The sequence below is a fragment of the Cavia porcellus genome, unplaced genomic scaffold (assembly GCF_034190915.1).
Source record: "Cavia porcellus strain 051 isolate PalLab524CR breed Dunkin Hartley unplaced genomic scaffold, mCavPor4.1 scaffold_45, whole genome shotgun sequence".
Taxonomy (NCBI): Eukaryota; Metazoa; Chordata; class Mammalia; order Rodentia; family Caviidae; genus Cavia; species Cavia porcellus.
The window spans coordinates 2,713,478-2,732,473 of record NW_026947528.1 but is presented as its reverse complement, the minus strand read 5'-3'; the positions used below and the strand labels follow the sequence as shown (position 1 = coordinate 2,732,473).

Sequence of the window (18,996 nt, the reverse complement as noted above, 5' to 3'; positions counted from 1 at the left end):
ATGTTTTTACCAGAATATACCTCTGACAAAGCCTTTTGTATTTTACAAAACACCCCCCAGACCCTTGTGGGCAGAGGCTCTTGTCCCTGCTGATCTGGGGAAGAGGGGATGTTTCTGTGTTATTGCCAAGGTGTTGTGTGGATTTCTGCTTATTGTGTTTGCCCTGCATGAATGCATTGGCACCACAGGCTCCTCGTCATAATTCCACCATTTCAGCTCTCCCTGATTCAAGCCTCAATTCCTTTTATACAGGATCTCAGCTAGTTGGTCTATAAAAAATTCAACTGATTGTTTTATAATTATAGACTCTAACTTTGTTAGAAGGTATTGTAATTGAGCTTAAGGATATGCTCAAGTACACTCTGATATTTTGAGATGTTCTTCAGTCCGTCCATATATCAGTTGTCTGTTTGTTCAGTCTGTTTGTAAGCAGTTGCTTGGAGTTGATGAGCTAGTAATCATTCAAACCTGTAAAGAAGAAAAGAAAATATGCCCATACAGGAGTGCTCAAGTGGCCCAGAACAGCTTGTAACAATCTGAGTGCTTGAGGTGTACAGGTGTTCCAGCACTGGGAGCATGGGTTGTAAGAGATGAGCTAGTTTAACAAAGGGATATGGGAAAACTACACAAATGGCCTCTGAGGAACTTAAAGGGTTCTCACAGACCCCCACAAGCTCTGTGCTCATTTCTGTGTTTGTTTGAATCCTCACAGATTGTCTATGTTTATCCAATTGTCTACTCTGTGAACAGCTGTTCCTTTCATTTTGAGCTCAGTAATCTTTTTCTTTTTCCATATCTGGATCACATAATCAAAGATTTCTTTTGGCAGTGAATTTATAAAGTGTGCTTTTACCTTGTTTGCCAGCTGTTCCAAATGTTACAAAGACTGGGTATATGAATGGAATATGTTGTTATTTATCATTGACTTGATAGTCTCTTTATTTAGAAATGATATTATTAGGATGAATAAACAAAATCCCTTAGGACTGAGATTGCTGGACAGGGTTCTGATTGATAAATCAAAAAACAGCTGCCTGGTAACATTTTTAACCAGTGCTTGTTTGTTGATCAAGGACCTCAATGATTTCCATAGCTTTATAGGAGACACCGTAACTAAAGTTATGAAACGTACTTCAAAATGTTCACATTGGTCATTATCAAAAGAATTAATACATTTTTTGGATTGAAGATGCCTGTGTAAAGGTTTCACATGTTTATGACACTTGATTGTTATCAAATTCATGATGTTTTAGATATATTCATATTTCTATAGACATAGGCCTCCAAGATTTTAAAATGGGGATTACTTATGGTAGCAGACTTTTGTTTCATGTTCATACCTCTGCTAAAACCAAAGACTTGTGAGATTCACATTCCACTAAAGGTCAGTAAATTGGTCAATAATATATAAGAAACTTCTTGGGTATGAGATAAGGGTGATTGATCAGAATGGATATTTTATGTCAAAAGAGAAATTCAGATTATTGCAAGGATATCATGATACAATAATATGTATGGCTCTGATTTCTGATTTACTATGTAAAATATGTCACTGTTAACATTGTAGGTATTCAAATGTTAAAATATCGATAGTTAGTAGAAAATACATTTAACGTTCTGAGGTTTTTTATGTTTAGATAAAATAGTAATGTTAAGCTTACTGCCTCTAATATACTGTATTGTTATCAATCTTTTCTTCTGGATGTCCAACAGCTAACATTTAGAGACCAAAAATGAGAGACACAGATGGGCTAAATGGATAGCCAATATTTTGGCCCCAGCACTTAAATCTTGGAGGAGACCCAAGATGTAAAGGAAATTCTGCTTGCCCTGCTTGCCTTATCAGAAGATACTCAGTGAGTACCTACTATTCTGATCAGGAAGATGATGAGACCAGACAGGAAAATGAACTTTGGTGCAAGGTGTGCCTAAGGAGAGTCACAAATCACCAGAATAATCTCCTAAGGTTTCCAAGAAATCAACATAGTCAAGAAATGGCCCGAACTCTTCCAGGTGGTGGACAGTGACAGAAGAGATATGAGGAGCTATGCAAGGTTATAAGATTTTTCTTGAGGAGACCTAACTGGCCTTGATAGGAAGTAACGTACCAATTGTCCTTAGTGCAGTCCTTATGTCAGCATGGGCTTGAACCTTCTGCGGAAAAGTCTGGCCTCTGGAGGTACAGTGCAATGTAAAATATTGTCTGTGGGTGAATCTCGGATCACCCACATCCTCTGACAATTACTGGCTATGCTGCTAACTGACTACCATTATGAATGGATGGACTGTGCAGTGGTGGGAGCTCTAACACAGCCTCTCCATCTTCTGCTGGTCACCCATCTGTGTATCAAACAAACAAATAGAAGGGATATGTTGGAGCCATTGAAGCTGAATATTCATGCAGGGCTGTGATGTGGCACAGGCATGATTGAACTGAGAATGAAGACATGCCTCAGGGGGCAGGAGACGCCACAGGCAAGGCCACCTAGACACATTCTGTGGGATAGTTCTCTGCAGTTGGGATCATCTGTTGCTCTGAGAGGGTCTTGAACCTCTCCCAAGATCCTGATCAGGTTTCCTCCATTGTCCACTCAACTCCTGCCAGCATGATTTGGCCAGCTGGCTAGCAGACTGATGAGCTCTGCCAAGGATCTCTCTCCTCCTGCAACCCTGAAATTCATGCTGTGTTTCGCATTTCTTAGAGCCTTTTTGGTACACCATTTTGGCATCTCGGTTTCTAGGAAAAGACCCCAACATTCAACATAAAATGTATCTGTTTTAAAGACTCAGCACTGAAATGGTATTGTTGGATGATGGCAGGACCAAGTATCAAACTAACCTGTCTTAATTGTCTTAAACCTGTTAAAGACAATTTAAGTATACAGAAGCTCTTCTTTTCCACTGTATTTTTTTGGTTCACCAATGCCAAATCCTCTTACATGACACAACTTTCCTCAAGAGATTTCCACTCCAATCAATGACCTACATATGAATTATTTTTTGAAGGAGACACACATAAATATGCAGATTTCATGATATGTCTCCACTAAGTCATCCTGATGACATAATTAACACTCCTGAGCCATCCCAGGCCTGAGAGGATAAATTAGAAAGCTAATCTGCCCTTCCTGTGAGCTGGTGGAAGTCATATGGGGAATGGTAGGAGAAACTAGCCAATGTGCCCAAGTGTGATTCTGTGGAAGCTATTCTGGTTCTCAGAAGAAAAGCAAGAAAATAACTTACATTTCCTGTGAGCTAACCACTGCATTGGCTGGGAGAGGCCAATCACCTCCTCCCACCACCAACCATCTGACTGGTTTAGAGGACATGCTGAGTTGATAGCAATGGACGTACAAAAACAACTTAATCCTTGTATTACTTGATTGACTTTGCAGCTTAGGCTAGTAATCTTAAGCATGTCTTTAAATTGGGAAATAATGGTAAAAGAAGTTGCAAAAACTTCATAAGTATATGGAAATTAAATAACACTCTCCCAAACAAACAATGGGTGACAGATGAAATAAAGGAAGAAACTTAAAAATACCTACAACCTAAAAAGAATATAAATGGAAAATCCTGTACCTTATGGGATTCAATGAAAGTAGTCCAAATAGGGAAATTTATAGTAGTCAAATCTCACATCAGGAAATAGAAAGAACACAAATAATGAAATGTTGCATCTCAATCTTCCAGAAGAAGAATGGCAAGACAAACACAAATCCCATACAAGGGAGGGAATTATAAGACCAGGCAAGAAATTCATGCAATGCCGAACAAGAAAACAATTCAAAGAATTAATGAATCAAAGAGGTGGTTCACTGAAAGAATAAACAAAATTGATAAACCCTTGGACAACCATATCAAAAAAGAAAAAAATAAAGACTGAAAACCATGCATTGATGAATCAGAAGAATAAAATAACTACAGATCCTGTGAAAATTCAAAAGAGCATCAATATCTCCTTGAAAAGCTTATACTTTCATAGGTTAAAAATATACAATTGTACTGATTCCTAGACACATATGAAATGCCAAATCTGATTCAAGAAGATATAAAAATTCTACAAAACACAGTATCAGTTAATGAGAATGAAGATCTAATTAAAATTTTATCAGCTGCTGGGCATGGTGGTGCATTGCTGTAATCCCAGAATTTGGGAGGCTGAGGTACAAAGATTGTTGTGAGTTCGAGACTAAACAAGGCTACAAAGTAAGCTCAAGGCCAGCCTGAACTGAATAATGAGAGCCTGTCTCATGAGCACATTAAAAAAAAAAGAAAAACAATAACAACAGAAAAGCAAATGACCAACATAAAAAAATTCTAGTTCCTGATGGATTTACTGCTGAATTCTACAATAAATGTAGAAAAAAATTTATGGCCATTGCTGTTTAATAACTTTGAAAGAGAAGCTGTTCTCCCTAACTCACTCCTGGAGGCAAGAATTACCCTGATACTAACACCATAGAAAAACCCAACCAGAAAAAGAAAACTATAGGACAGTTTTCCTAATGAACATAGATACAAAAATCCTTAACAAGATACTAGCAAGGTGAATGTAGCAAATCATTAAGAAGATTTTAAAACCTGAACAACTTGGATTCACCCCAGGAAGGCAGGGATGTTTCAGTACATGCAAATCAACAAATTTAAATGTCATATCAACTCCGGCAAAAACAAAAATCACATGGTGATCATCTCAATAAATGCACAATAAGCTTTTGATAAAATCAAGCACTGATTTGTGATAAAAACCCTACACTAAATAACTACAGATGACCTTTATCTCAAGCTGATAAAATCAAACAATGACAGGGTTGGGGATTTAGCTCAGTGGAATAAGCACCTGCCTTGCAATTGTGTGGTCATGAGTAGGATCATCAGTACTGATAAAAAAGAAAACAAAAACAAAAAAAAAATCAGACAATGACAATGAAAATCCAGCACCATACTAAATGGAGAATAACTGAAAACTTTCATTCTACAGTTATAAAAAGCACAAGGATGACTATTATGACCACTCCTATTCAATATAGCTCTGGAAACATTAGGCAGAACAATTAGACAAAAGAGAGAAATAAGAATAAGTATATAATAGAAATTAGTTAAACGTTATTATTTACAGATGAGATGATATTCTAAATAGAAGATGCCAAAAATTCCACCAAAACAGTCCTAGATTAATAACCAAATTCAATAACATAGCTGGAGACAAAGTTGACAATCAAAAATCAATCGTATTTCTGTATACAATAAACAAACTCACCAAGAGAGAAGTTACAGAAACCAGACCCTTTACAATAGCCTCCAAGAAAATGAAATACTTGGAAAGAACCTAACAAAGAAAGTAAAGGACTTACATATGGAAATTTATAGTACATTGGAAAAGGATATTGAAGAGATTATCAGAAAATAGAAAAATATCCCTTGCCCATTCTGTGCATTGTGTTTTCACACTGTTAGTGACTTCTTTTGATGTACAAATATTTTTAATAAGGTGGGGTCCCAGTGGTTGATTCTTTAAAATGTGTATTTTGTTCACGAAGCCTCATTAGTGTTTCTGTTTTAATATTTAGATCTTTCATCTACTTTGACTTATATTGTGAGAGTTGACCCCCCTGCTATAACCCCCTCCCCGAGTTATAAAAAGCAGCAAAGAATGTTTCACTCCCTAACTCCCCAGAGCTATCAGAGCAGAGAAAAAAAAAAAAAAAGAAAGAATGCACCTGCAAGGTTGTTCTGTCTCAACGAGATAAGTAAGACAAATAACTGTTCTGTTCTGGGCACATAGTGACTGGGCTAGGACCCCCAGTCTCCATGGTTACTCAACCCCAAACCCCTCCAATCAATTTCTGCCAAATCCTATGCTGCTCAAAATTAACCAATGCAATCTGCTTCTGTAAACTCGCTTGCCTCCCGTTTGCGCCCTTAAAAACCCTACACAATTCCCCCTCGGGGCCCTCCGCACTTGTTTGCCTGGGGGACCCCATGCGCATGGTAATAAACTTTTTACTCCTCACTACGAGCTGAGTCCTTGGGGTCTCTTTCCCTGCGGCATCGGCCCTAACATCTTGGAGGCCCCACCGAGATAACACGCCTCACGGGAGGTGACCTCAACGGCTCTGCGGTGGGTGAGTACGACCGGTCGCTTCTTATTTTTACTCTGAGGATCAATCTACCGGTATTTTACGCCCCGAGCCAACTGGGCAATTTTTGTTACCAGTTTTTGTTATCTGTTATCTGTTCTCTGTTCTCTGGTGACCGGGGGACGCCCCACACGGTTTTCCGTGACTCACCGTTTGCGATAGGATTTTCCTATCGGTTTGGGGAATTTCATTCCCAATCTGTGGTCCGTCCGGGCCAATTCGGAGACACCCTCTGAGGTGACTCGTTCGGGGAATTTCATTCCCAATCTGTGGTCCGTCCGGGCCAATCTGGAGGCACCCCTAAGGTGACTCGTTTGATGTGAAACTAATGCGTGAGAGTGAGGTGGCCGGCCTGTTTGTCCTGTGTGTTGTGACTGTTGTGATCGGTTATTTGTTGTGTCGCGCGTATGCTAACCACTCTTTGTCTTCAGAACATCATGAGACAGACGACATCATCCCCATTGTCCCTCACCCTCGACCATTGGTCGGAGGTTTGAGAGAGGGCTCACAATCTCTCCTTACAGGTTAAAAAAGTAAATGACAGACTTTCTGCTCGTCTGAGTGGCCCACATTCTCCGTGGGTTGGCCACCGGAGGGGACTTTCCACCATCCCCTCATCTTAGCAGTTAAGAACATCATCTTCCGCCCCGGACCAGAGGGCCACCAGGTCACCTACATCTTGGCATGGCAAAACCTCAGGAAAGAGCCCCCACCGTGGGTAAAACCCTTCCTTCCTCCGCCCTCTCCTTGGTTGCCTGTTTAAACTTGTTACTAACTTAGGGGCTTGTTGCCCATTTCTGTTACAGGATCCATATGGCTTATTAGATTCAAGGTTCATGATAAAAAAAAAATTATTTCCTTTAGCTGACCAAACTGTACAAGAAGCTCCCTTTGTTTGTGTCTTTAATGTTGTGGTGCCTTGTTTAATATGTAAGACTTCAATTGATTGCTTGCAACCTTGACATGCCTTTTAAAAGGAGTATTTTTTCTCTCTGATGAAAATGTAAACATGTACACATATATATATGTATATCTATGGTTATTAAAAATCATATCAACTTTGCCAAGTAAAAACCAGGTGGTACTATGTTTGAGCCAATTAAAAGGTTACAGTTTTGTTTTTAAAATACAACATTTTTATGTGGTAAAAAGACATAAAATAAGTATGTTTTGGACTACTAAAAGGTGACTTCAAGGGTTTTGTTGAGAGTTTTGATGTTGTCTGAGAAGTAAAAAAAAAAGTTAATTGACTGGTAATAGTAAAAAGAGGGACAAAGAGAGTGGTCTTCAAGTAAAGGTGTCTGGCTATGCCAAAATATAAAAAAAGATTAAAGCTTAGTTTGAGAGGTATTATTGTAAGTTGTAGAAGGCTCAAGAGGATGTAAATTTTATTTGTCTTGATTTATAGTACTGCAAATAACAGGTTTGACAAAAAGTAAATGTGTTTAAAATTTGACAGTATTAGATCAGTTTTGGTAAAAGTATACATAAGATTGTACTTTGCTGCAAAACGTTTTCATTAAAATGAGATTATAGGTGATACTAAAAATAAGATACAAATTCTTACATGTGCTGTGAACATCTGGGAGATTATACAGCACAATTTTGTTACCTGTAAAAAAGCCCTTTTTGTTAAGAATATAATTTTAGCAAAATGATGGCCTGCCATGTGACACCCTTGGACAAAAAACAGTGTGCCATCCAGATAAAGCCGGCACTCTGATCCGGAATGCCAAAACCATGTTCTCCTTTTGTGCTACCCTGACTGGACATCCAGAGGTAAGGAGGTTTCCCAGTATCGCCAGTTGTTCTCTTTATAACTCAGTCGGCCCCACATGTTAGACAAAAATTACAAAGGTTTGAGAGGTTTAAGAAAATGCCCCTCAGCCAGTTAATAAAGATAGCACAAAAAGGTCTTTGAGAACTAAAAATTTACAAAAAGATAGCCAAGGTGTTAAAATTGCTCTATGAAAAAAAACTTTTAAAAACCAGACGAGAGTTTCTGGGGACAGTTGGGCACTGTAGGCTAAATTTTACTGAAAAGCTTGCCTCTATATGACTCCCATAAGGGAGAAACTCAAAATTCGCTGAACTGGACTGATAAATATAAACAGGCCTTCCAACAGCTCAAGCGGGCCTTGACAGAGGCCCCAGCCCTGGGACTCCCTGACGTTACAAAGCCTTTCATCTTGTTCATAGATAAACTCAGGGACATTGCCAAAGGAGTCCTAACTCAGGACATTGGCCCTTAAAAGAGGCCTATAGCCTACCTCTCCAAAAGACTTAATCCAGTAACAGGAGTATGGCCCCCTACCTTAAAATACTAGCTACTGTGACAATGTTACTTAAGAAAGCAAAGAAACACGCTTTGGGCAAGTGATTTCTGTGGTAACCTCTCACAGTTTAGAGACTCTTATCAAAACCCCTCCTAAAAAAAAAAAGGCTCTCCAATGCCAGAATTCTACTGTCAAGCCCTGCTTCTAGACCCAGAGTCAATGATATTCAAGACTTCTTCAGCTTTAAACCCAGCCACCCTTATGCCTGATGATGACCTGGAGGAACAAAGGACACCTCTCCATGAGTGTGCTGACATCCTCAAACTGCAGCGGAACCTACAGGCTGATCTTACTGACCAGCTTTTGGAAAATGCCGACAACTGTTCGATGGAAGCAGCTTCATCCAGAACAGCAGAGACAGATGAGTGGCCGGGACAACAGTGACCACCAAAAAGGAGGTACTCTGGGTTAAAGGGTTAGAGCCTGGCACCTCTGCCCAAAAGGCGGAGCTCATTGCTTTGACTGATGTACTAAAACTAGCCACAAAAAAGAGGGTAAACATCTATACTGATAGTAGATATGCTTTTGCTACTATACATATACGTAGAGCCATCTATTAAGAGCGAGGTCTCTTAACCTTGGCCAGAGCTAAGATTAAAAAAAAAAAAAAAAAAAAAAAAGAGGGCTCCACAAATCCTAAATTTGCTGGCAGCAGTCTGGCTGTCAGCAGATTGCTGCTATTCACCTGAGAAAACAATTTGGCAGATCAGGCCGCTGAAAGAGTAACAATCACATCAGAGAGGCCAGCCAAAAAAAAAAAAAAAAGTAACTGCTCTGATGCGAGCCCCCCCGACCTTATCAGAACCAGTCTACACAGAAAAAGACTACACTGGTTGTTGTGAGCCATCTAACGGATTCCAGTCCCTGTGACTAAAAGACAAGTACAAAATTTCTAAGAGCCACAGGACTGATCCAGAGTTTGGGACCCTGGCAGAGGCCTGTTGTCTACCTTTCCAAGAGACTTGGTTCTGTGGCAACCAGATGGCCACCCTGTCTGCGGTGATTTCTTCAATGGCCCCCTCATAAAGGAGGCTTAAAAATTGACTTTTGGACACAAACTCTTAATTGTTTCCTCCTATTCACTGGAGATTCTCATCAAGGCCCCACCAGACTGATGGATGTCTAATTCCTGAGCCATACATTATCAGGCACTATTTCTAGAAACAACAGCTTCAAACTCGGCTACTTTGCTGCCTGAGGATGACCCCTCGTTGCCTCATTGATCACCTCACGGAACATCGACCTTATGTAGTTGATAAGCTACTGTCTAGAGTTCCATCCTACTTCTCTGATGAAAACAGTTATGTCTCTCAAGAGCCCATTTGCACTTAAAAAGACCAACATCTGGCAGCTCAACTTCCAAGAGATTCCGGGGGCTAATATCAAGCTAGCCCAGTCTGTGAGCTTCAGATGCCCTCAGTGCCAATTGGTAAATCTAAAAGTACTGCAACAAATAAAAACCACTGGTTATCGTGGGACTATGCCTAAAAACACTAAAAAATAGATTTTACAAATAAAAAGCCTAAACTTCAAAAATATAAGTGTTTTCTACTTAGTCTGAGTCAGCTCTGATAGCAGTTTCTCTGATTTGGTCTCCCTTTTTATCCGTGGGGTCCAACAATGGCCTGGCTTTTATAGCCTAGTAACTCAAATTAACCTAAGCTTTACAGATCAATTAAAAAAACTCGATTGGGCTTACCAGCCTCAGAGTTCAAAAAAGGTAAAAAGATAAGTTAGATTTTAAAGACTATAATTACTAATGGCCTTAAAAACTGGCAAAAACTGGGTGAGTCTCTTTTCCTTCTGCCCCTTTGCATGAGTGATACACCCCCTATGTTGCAGATATTTCCTCTTTTGAGGTTTTATGTGAGGTTTCTAAAAATTAGCTAATTTAACTAATCAAGATCTTATTAAGTCTCCCCAGACTTTTCAGCTAGCTGTGACTTCCATCCACTGGTTACTTCGCTGCTGCCCACTACAGCTAAAGAGCCTAGACACCTAGACAAGCGACCTCACCGTAAATCTTTTGAGAGCGACCTCACCGTAAATCTCTTGAGCCGCAATAGATTGTCAAAATAGCTAAAAGCCTGCCTAGATTCAACGTTCCCAATGCAGACAAGTCCCAACTTCAAAAGACCGTCAGCCTACAAATAAGTAAACTGTCATTTCTTCCAAAGACACTTTAAAGCTTAAGATTGTCTAATATAACTGATAATTTTGTGTTCTCCTCCTTTATAGAGACCCCAAGGAGGCCTCTGTCTGACTTAAAAATTGTTACTTGTATGATAAAACAGAGTAAATTTAAATGTTGGTTTTCTTTCTCCTTTTGGTTAACAGCTTTAATGACAGCTACAAGACCTTTGTTAATCCTCCTACTGGGCCTTATGTTGTAAACAAGTTGATAAACTATGTCAAAGTTCTTAAAAGCTTGTGATTTTAAAGACACATACAAGGTTATAAACAGATGCAATGAAAAAGCTAAGAAAAAAAATTAAATCTCGAGAGCCCCCTTCAAGTAAAGCCAAAATGTTCTCCTTCTGGGAATCAATCCTGCCCTATATTCTCCCTTTACTGGGACCCCTGGCTGGATTCATTATAGTCATGGCTATAGCCCCTTACCTCATTAACCGAGTAACCCAGTTTGTGAGGGCTCAGATCTCTCAAGTAAAGGTTATGGTGCTACGTCAACAGTATGACCCCTTACCAATACAGGACCTTTAAGATTAAAAGTCATCAAAAAAGAAAAGGGGGGAATGTGAGAGTTGACCCCCCTGCTATAACCCCCTCCCCGAGTTATAAAAAGCAGCAAAGAATGTTTCACTCCCTAACTCCCCAGAGCTATCAGAGCAGAGAAAAAAAAAAAAGAAAGAATGCACCTGCAAGGTTGTTCTGTCTCAACGAGATAAGTAAGACAAATAACTGTTCTGTTCTGGGCACATAGTGACTGGGCTAGGACCCCCAGTCTCCATGGTTACTCAACCCCAAACCCCTCCAATCAATTTCTGCCAAATCCTATGCTGCTCAAAATTAACCAATGCAATCTGCTTCTGTAAACTCGCTTGCCTCCCGTTTGCGCCCTTAAAAACCCTACACAATTCCCCCTCGGGGCCCTCCGCACTTGTTTGCCTGGGGGACCCCATGGGCATGGTAATAAACTTTTTACTCCTCACTACGAGCTGAGTCCTTGGGGTCTCTTTCCCTGCGGCGTCGGCCCTAACAATATTTGTTACATGGTGATAGACATGTGTCCAGTTTAAGTCTTTAGTATGAGGAAAGTCATTTTCTTCAGCACAATTTATTGAAGAGGCTATCTCTCTTCCACTGAACCTATTTGGCTCCTTTGTCAAAGACTAAGTAGCAAAATGTGTTTGTAGTTCTATTTGCATTTTTTCTAGTCTTTTTGGACGATTCTCAGGTCTGTTTTTTCTGCCAGAACTATGCTGATTTTTTACAGTACCTTTCTAGTATTACAGCAAGTCAGGAATTGTGATGCTTCCAGACTTGCCTTTGTGGCCCAGCAATTACTTTGGCGATCTAGAGCATTTCTGTTTCCAAATGAATTTTAGAAATGTTTTCTCTACATTTGTGAGCTATCCTAATGGTATTTTGTTGGGCAATGCATTACATCTATATGACATTTTGCAATAAGATTTTTTGAGTTTTCTCCATATCCTTGAAGGTAGTTTTAATGGTCTCTTATACTCACCAGATGAAACCTAATAGGTATGATCCTAAGAGTTTCAAACTGTTGAGTTCTTCTTCCCAAGGATATCCACAATAATATGATATTATTTTCTATTTGTTTGAGGCAGGATTTCCCTATGCAGTTCAGGCTGACTGTGGACTCACTTCTTAGTCCTTTAAATTCAAACTGATTGTCCTACTTCAGCCTCTTAAGTCCTGGGATTACAGGTGTGCACCTAATGCTTGAAACAATTACTGGTGTTATTTGAAACATGAAGAAACAGTCATGAGATACACATGTATTCATTAACTGCCATTCCCTTTAAGGAAAAGTGTTTAATATAACACATAACATCATTGGAGTGTAGGGAATCACAAGATGAGTTTCTATCTCTTATGTGCTGGGGATGCCAGGCTAGACTACTGCATGTCACAGGTAGGAATATCAATCAAATGTGAGCATTAGTATTAAGAACTCAGAGAGTATTGTATTTAAGGATGATGAGGAAAAGACCAGTGGAAAGCAAGGAGAGACCTGGTAGGCTTAGCTTGTCCTGACTATAGATCATTCTTTATTATAAGAATGAATATCACAAATTATGAAATATTCAAACATTATGTACTTTTTACCCTTGAAAATATTGATTCTTGACACTGTAGCTCAGGTGTGTTGTAGCTTGACACAAAAGATGCCATCTTGTGCCCTGCATCTATCTTGTGCTCTGTATTTCACCCAGGGAAATTAAAAATTACTCATGATATAAGTTCCATGAGAAAAGCAAAAGCAGCTGTACCAAAAGAAAAAAAGGAACCTGCTAAAAAAAGAAGCAGGATGCAGGTGTCAAATAAAATTTCACTTAAGAGTTAAATTGTTTCCAAATGTCTTTTGGATTCTCTCTTTTAAAAATGCTTAACTTTCCAGTTCAGGGCCACTTGTTTTGATTCTGAAATGGGGAAGATGTCTGTATACAAGTGGTTCAGCTACTTAAATTCCAAATTTATACTTTGGATGCTTGAATTCCTGTACTGTTGTTCACAAACTCACCTCAACATGAAGAAAGTTTTACTGACACAAGCAAACATCTGGATTAAATGTCGGTGCCCCTGGAATGAAAGAATAATAGTGAAAACGAGGGAAAAAATGACAAACACCATGTGTTATGATGCCCACCTCTTTTCCAACAGCATTAAAGAGGCTGAAACAGGATAATGGTCATGTATTCAAGGACAATTTAACCTACACAGTGAGTGAAAGGCCAGCCAGAACTACAAGGTGAGACTATGTCTTTAAAAACAAAAATAAAAATAAAAAATGTAAAAAACCAAGGGAGAGAGAAAGACTATCAAAGGAAAACAAAAACAATAGAGCTGAAAGAAAGCTGATCTAAATTGGCAATTATGGAATGATGTTGCCGAGGAAAGCTGGCCATGTAGTGGCATCTGTGCAGCAGTGACAAATACAGAGATAGAAATGGTGCCTATAGTGCTACAGCACAACAGTGACCTCCTTCCACCAATAAATCTGCAATTTACTAGAATGAAGAGGTCCAAAACCTCATGGAAATCTTAAACTCAGAGCGACCAAGTAGCTACACACAAAGGCTTTGGAACATGGCCTTTAGCAGATATTTCATATTCAAATTGAAAAAGGACAAATATAATCCTGCCCTGTTTGATGTCAAATGCACCAAGTTTGTTGACTCACAACATTGAGGAATGAAGTCACAAAACAAAAGAAGTTCAGAAAGTTTTCTGGGAAAAAAGAGAGAATAGCCCTGGATTTTCAGGAATGTTCTTCAGTGTTTAAGGCACAGAATTATTGTCAAGTGTCATTTTTACAGGAAAGTCACAATGTGGGTACAGTGTGGGTCTCAAACTACAATCAACTTATAAACTTGTAGTGGCTTAACTAATATTATTGAACCTTGGAAAAAGTCAACCAGAAAAACTATGTTAAATGAGCCAAGGGATTGTGTGGGAACAATAACCCAGTTGTTCTGGTCATTGAGTATGGTAACGATGCCTCTCTAGACTTCCTGGAGGAGGTGGTGGTAACTGTAGTACATTTCAAGCTATTGTTTTTCTCTCCAGGAGGCATGTAGACATGGTCACTACATCTTCACCTTCTGGCTTTCTTCAGTTGTACTTCTAGCAGGGATTGTTGTTTTTAGGTTTTTACACTGACTCCTTTGAGTTTCCATTTCCTCTCTGACTGTATATCAATTCCTCTCTACTTTGGCCTCCTCTAGTAAAATAACAATACTATTTGAATGGATAAAGTAATGTTTATACATTTAATAAAATATAATTTAATGGGACCTTGGATTTAGCTCAGCAGGCATAAGCACCTGCCTGAGAAGTGCTAGGTTGTGAGTTTGATCCCCAGTACCTAAAAAGAAAGTGCTTTAAACTGCAATGAAAGAAAATAATTTCATTGAAGATGTAGATTAACAAGATTTTTAATTAAATATTTCAATGGCAAATTAAACATTGGTAATAGTCACATTTACAATCTAAATATATAAGACTATGTATTGAGCTCAGTGGTCAAAGCACCTGCCTGGCAAGCACAAGGTCAGGAGTTCAATCCCTGGTACCAAAGAAAAATCTACAGTTGTCAACCACCATGTAGTGCTATGAGCACAACTATTGAAATTGATAGTTGTTCATTAAAAAGCTCAATGTTTCTTTTGTCATCTATGAAGTACTTACAAATAACATGGTAACTACAGTGAATAATACACTGTGCACTATACCATTGCTATTTGCTGAGAGCTGCTTTTATATTTCCCCACATAGCTGAAAGATGAAAATGATTGGTGATGACAGAGAAACTGTGTTAATAATATTTTCAATTTTATCGTATATTTCACTACATCCATTAAGTACATTTTATCAGCTACAATTATGCTAAGTGAAATAAATAAATAATTCTTAATGTTACAGGCATCTGCGTTAGTTAGAAATATAGGCAGTCAGATAGTGATATAATGGAATGAAACTCCTGACCTACTGTGTCTGGTAGGAGTTTGTGTTCTATAAAATAGAAGAATGAATTTTAGGAACAATGGAGGTGAAGAGCAGAATATAACTATTGAGAGAAAAAAGTGAAAGGTTTTTGCTCTAGATAGGATATTACAGCAGTGGGAAGCAGGCCAGGGGACATTTACCCTGAGGTCACTTACCTCTCCCTTAGGCAACTTACCTGTGGCATCAAAAGAGTCCCTATCAGCTACTGGCACACCAGCAATGCCACCTTTAAGCACCACCCCAGTCAAAAAGTAGATATAATCTCCCTCACCACGTAGCCAGCAGAAAAAGGCAGATGTCTAGTGGTCATGTGGTACTCTCTACCTTCTTAGAATTATGGCCATTTTTACTTTATAGTCTCTCCTTTACCACAGTGAAAACCCTATCAGAAAGTTTCTGTCTAAGAGAACAGGAGGGGTCATAAGTGGGTTGTCTAGGACTCTGTATCTTCTAGGGACTTTATAGAATAAATCATGGGGTGAGATGGGTTTAAGGTGGGGGAAATTGGGAACTCACAAGGCAGATGGGCATAACTTTGGACAGAGCTATGTTTAGCCAATATAATTAATAATTCAGGCAAAATCATTTACACTGCAGACAAATGGGGAAACGAGGTCATACAAAGCAGGCATTTTACAGAGCTGTAACTCTCCTCTATGGGATTGGGAGGGTGACTCCTGACTTCAGCAGGGTGACAGGGAACTATTTAGAAAATCAATTCTTAGGATATAGATGAATTTGCTTGGTATTTTCTCTTGAGGCCTGTCCCATAACAGGAGGTATCTGTCTCCCCAATAGCTGCAAGGTATCTGGGCTTCTGAGCTGGCCACTTCTAGGACCTGATGCTATCTCCTTGGCTATATATTTCTAACTAACTCAGCTGCCTATAACAACAGGGCTGGCCCCTCAACGGAGTCAGATAATAAGTTCAGATTGCTTGCAGGATTGGAAGAGACAATCACCTCCTGCTGTGGGCCAAATCTCAAAACAAAAGTTAAATTAAATACAACTAAGTGCTAAGGAGTGACAATCCCAATAGTTCTCTGATCACCCTGAGGAACTCAAGAGTCACCATCCCAACCCTCTACAAGAAGAGTTTCTGCTCTTAAACCTGCCCACTTACTATGACTTGCTCTCCCATTCACTCCCAATTTAATCAATTTTACCTGTGTAATTAACCTTATTGGTTGACCACTTTTCTACTCTGCCTTATGCTTAACTTTCAGATTCCCATTTTTCCCCTACCCTGGACCCATCTAACCTCATAATTTAACTCTATACAAGTTCCTCAAAAAGACAGTCTTTGGCAACCCACTCAGACCCTTCTTGTCTCTCAGACAGAATCTTTCCTTCTCCTAATAAATATATTCCATGCTTAAACTCTGTCATTCCTAAAATTCATTCTTCAATTTTAGAGAACACAAACTCATACCAGATATATAGTAGGTAAGGAGTTTGATACACCTTGTCTTAGTTACTTTTTACTCGTTGCTGAGACAAAATACCTGAAGCCCAAAGTTGGGAAAGGAAAGGTTTATTTCTTACAGTTTTTGGAGGTTTCAGTCCACACTCAGTTGGCTCCAAGACAGGCGGGCATGGCTGGACCGCAGTTCATGTCGGCCACCCACAGCAAACTCAAACCAGCAAAGAGAAAAACACACCTTCTTCCTGCCATTACATCACATCCTGGCTCCACCCCTATGTGGGTTAAGCACTGACATCATCAATCCAAGCACTATACAATGAACCATCACATGTGAACAATGCAAACTCATGAGTCCTGGGGGACACAAACATAAACCATGACATTCCACCCCTGACCCCCAGGACTCATGTAAATCCTTTATACAAAAGACATTTAGTCCACCTCCAAGAGTTTCCAAAGTCCTAACAGCTTCAACATTGCTCAAAAGTCCAAGTCCCAAGACTCCTCCAAGATCTATGGCAAACCCTTAACTGTAAGCCCCTGTACAAAAGAAACAAGGTTAAACATTTCTGAAATGCAAAGGCACAAGATAAACATTACCATTCCAAAAGTTAAAAACAGGAGAACAGAAAGCATTTGAAACAAAGCAATTCCAACATCCAGCAGGGCAAACATTAAGTCTTAGAGTTCTACACTCAGCATCTGAAGCAATCTGGTTGCAAGTTCCAAAAGCCTTGGGTGATTCCACCCTCAGGGCACTTCCAGCGATTTCAATTCCCACAGCTTTTCTCTTAAATCTGTGCCAAAGATACTCAAAATTGTTTTGTACAGAGTCACTAAATTTTTGACATCTCACAATTGGTGAATTAGGATAATCAAATGGATCTATGAGACCTATTAGTTTAAACAGTTCATGCCAAGGATTATCAGTATATTCCACAGAAGTAGAAGCAGAGACCTTGGTGTCTTCAGGTCTCACCAAATTGCAGAGCCAACTCCAGGAAGCTCTAACACCATTAAAGAATGCCATTGTTATAATTCTGTTTCTCTAGGACCACTCTTGGTACCAAAATCTGTATTGGTCAGGGTTTTACTAGAGAGAACAGATATAACCCGGAAAATATAGAAACAACAAGATTGGCTTACAAATAGTCAGTCTCAGAGTCCGATGAGGAAGTGTGCAGAGGATGTCTATGCACTGGAGGCTGAAGGGTTCAATCCAAGATCTCTGGAGTTCACCCTAGTGTCTTGTGCAAGTCCACACCAGCAGGCTGATGGGTCTGCGACAGAAGGCCAAAGGCTCTGTGATGAAAAGCTGAAGAGTCTATGCTGGGAAGCTGAAGAGTCTGTACTGGAAGCCAGGAGTCAAGGTCCAAACTAAAGGCGAAGACTGGAGCTTCTCCCAAGAATGGCACTGATTTGTCTTTCCTCCTCTCCTTTTATACCTCGAGGTGATAACTCACCCTAGAGTGGGTCTTCTTCTACATCCTTGGGTGTAGAATTGCCAAACCCATTTAGTTAGCTTCTAACTGTCTCAAGTTGACACAATCAATCAACCACTAGACACCTATACCATTAACATGAGCCAAATTAACATGACTATACTTTTATAATGTCTGAAATTTGTTCCTTTTCCTGCAGTTTCAAGTGATTAATACAACTCACAGTGATTATAGTCCTGGCAATACCTAAAATTGTATACAACAGCCATTATAAGTGTAAAATAATTGCTTTGATTGTATTATTTCTCAAGAAATAGACTTTGCCATGGCACTAGTTTATATCTTACAAAAAAGAAGGTTTACCTGTAATTTTCCAGAAAAATTTCTACATTATTGGCTGCTTGAACAATTTTTAATTAGATAAACTGTGCATTTTTTCAGTTTCTAGAAGGCTTCTATTATATTATTGAAAGCTGTCTGTAGGACTCTAGGGCCTTGACTATATTTTGATGCATACTTCTATTTTGAAACTTGCATGAAGATTTATTTTTATCTTAGGAGTAAACTCACTGCATTGACACTGATAGAGTGAAGCAAAAGCCCACTGCATTAATTTCCATTGGATACTCATGGCATAGAGCATGTGAATTACTGAGGAGGTAAATTAGTTTCATACATAGACAAAAATGAATACTGGTAGGATTTTATGCCCAATAGAGAAGCAGAATGATAGTATTATTTCCAAAAGCTGAAAAATATTTCCAAAAGATGAGAAGTATAAAACAAACAAAGGCCTTTATTCTGAGAACATGGAGAGAGATGACTGCCCCCACCCCCACCGCTGGAGTCCAGTGATCTCTCTGGTGGACACGTGGGGTGGGGGTATATAAGTAGCCTCGGTGTGGGATGGAACCTAAGGAGGACTTTAGGAATGG

At 39.3% G+C, this 18,996-nt stretch overlaps 1 long non-coding RNA gene across 1 annotated transcript; it reads right to left on the bottom strand.

The window, feature by feature from the left end:
* Positions 1 to 369: 369 nt before the first annotated feature.
* Positions 370 to 17,006, bottom strand: LOC134474947 (uncharacterized). The gene is made up of 3 exons (XR_010045877.1): positions 16,739 to 17,006; positions 13,209 to 13,267; positions 370 to 468 (listed from the first exon to the last, which is right to left on the bottom strand). It is a non-coding gene; the product is annotated as an uncharacterized LOC134474947 (long non-coding RNA).
* Positions 17,007 to 18,996: the final 1,990 nt, after the last annotated feature.